The following is a 1,971-nucleotide window of genomic DNA, read 5'->3' as shown; positions in this document are numbered from 1 at the left end:
CATAAGAAATTGTGAACCGTCATGAATGAAGAACTTGTGGACCCATCATCCATAAAGAGAAGAAGAAGAAGAAGCGTGAAATCAAACTTTCCCTCTAGACTCTCTTTGTGTACTTACAAGTGAGCATAACAACGAATTCCTATGTCGCTTCATAGCCTGCATTATAGTGTACGTTCATAGCCTGCATAAGCTTCATCGCCTTCACAATGGCACCCAGTCGGAAGCCGCACGTTGTAGTCATACCTTTCCCTGCTCAAGGCCATATTGCTCCCATGATGCACTTCTCCCAAAAGCCAGCAGCTCGAGGTTTCACTATCACTTTCGTCAATACCCAACACACCCAACAAATCCTCACTCGAACCACTCTACCTCTGTCAGACCGCAGCCTCGACATCCGCCTGGTCGCAGTGCAGAGCGAGAGCAAGGATGGACGAACCACCGGACAAGATAGCATCGTGGAGATTTCGAAAGCGTGGGAGCGCACGGAGGAAGGATTGGGACAGTTGATTGAGAAGCTGTTGAAGAAGGACCCGCCGCCTACATTTATTGTTTCCGATCTGTACGGTGCTTTCACGCAGAACGTTGCAACCAGGTTTGGGTTGCCCAGGCTGGCTTTCTGGACTGCTTCTGTGCCTACCCTTGCTTCTGGCATGGCCATTAAGCAAGGATGCCGTCCCCCACAAGGTAGCAATCACGCCTTTCTCCTTCGCTGTGTTCTGTCGATTGGTTAGTGTCACTTTGACGCTAACTAATATTCCGTTGTTCTGTTTCAGACCCTTACGAGATCATCACTTGGGTCCCCGGAGCACCGCCTCTAAAGCTTCACGAACTGAATACGTTCCTTCAACGTTACGACCCCGACGATTTCGTGTTTAATGTCTTTCTAAACGCTTACTCAAGACTGGGTGAAACCACCTGGATCGTGTTCAATTCGTTTTAAGAACTCGACCACGAGGCATTGGAAGCTCTTCGCAAGGACTATTCGCATATCTACACAGTAGGTCCTTTGCTTCCAGATTCATACTTCAATGGGAAAGTAGATCCAGATTATTGGACCCCATCTTTGTGGGCAGAGGAAAACGATTGCATTGCGTGGCTGGACGAGCAATCACCAAAGTCCGTTGTATTCGTCTCTTTCGGAAGCATTGCTACTCTTTCCCGGGAGCAGTTCGAAGAGCTGGCACTGGGTCTGGAGGCAAGCCAGCACCGTCTACTCTGGGTGATCAGATCCGACCTCCTTTCCGAGACGTCAGCCTTGCTTCTGGATGGCTACCTGGAGAGAGTAAAGGATGGAGTATATTTTGTGTCCTGGGCACCGCAACTACAGGTGCTAACCCATGAAGCGACGGGGGGGTTTGTGACGCACTCCGGAGGCCATAACGGCGGGGGTACCGATGCTGGGATGGCCTTATTTCGGAGATCAGATGATGAACATGAGGTGCGTGGTGGATGGATGGAAGGTGGGGCTAGACTTCGAGAGTGGAAGCGATGCGATGATAGGCAGGCAGGAAGTGGAGAAGAAGGTGAGGCAGCTGATGGAAGGAGAAGAGGCTATGGAATTGAGAAAGAATGCCCTGAAGTGGAAGCAGGCAGCGGCGAAGGCTGTGCTGCCAAATGGATCGTCAACCTGCAGCATGGAGAAGCTCCTCAACTCCATGATGGCCTCTTAGAGATCTTGGGCATTTAGCCTTTCACTTAGCCATTATCAGTTTGTTCACTTTTTTTCCCCCAATTGAAAGCAAGAAAGATATATACATTGAGGAGAAAAAGGGGTTTCTCAAGAGTCTCAGCAATTTGAATAAAAAAGCTAGCCTCTTCTCTCAATTTACCTAGCAGCATTGATTAATTGGGACAAGGCTCGTAGACATTGATGCCCTTATGATGGGCGGAACCCAACAATGTCACCCAAGAGACTTCAATCAAAATCCATGTATAGGCAAATGCCAAAATGGAAACACTCTTGATAGCAAC

The 1,971-nt window shown here is 49.0% G+C and overlaps 1 pseudogene; it reads left to right on the top strand.

The window, feature by feature from the left end:
• The first annotated feature begins 206 nt into the window (after window positions 1–206).
• LOC147899064 (7-deoxyloganetin glucosyltransferase-like) lies at window positions 207–1,670 on the top strand (annotated as a pseudogene).
• The last annotated feature ends 301 nt before the right edge of the window (window positions 1,671–1,971 follow it).

This window comes from Dipteris shenzhenensis, chromosome 8, assembly GCF_047967505.1.
Source record: "Dipteris shenzhenensis isolate YYH24624 ecotype China chromosome 8, Dip_SZ_1.0, whole genome shotgun sequence".
Taxonomy (NCBI): Eukaryota; Viridiplantae; Streptophyta; class Polypodiopsida; order Gleicheniales; family Dipteridaceae; genus Dipteris; species Dipteris shenzhenensis.
The sequence above is the reverse complement of the archived record's forward strand: the minus strand, read 5'-3'. Positions and strand labels throughout refer to the sequence as shown.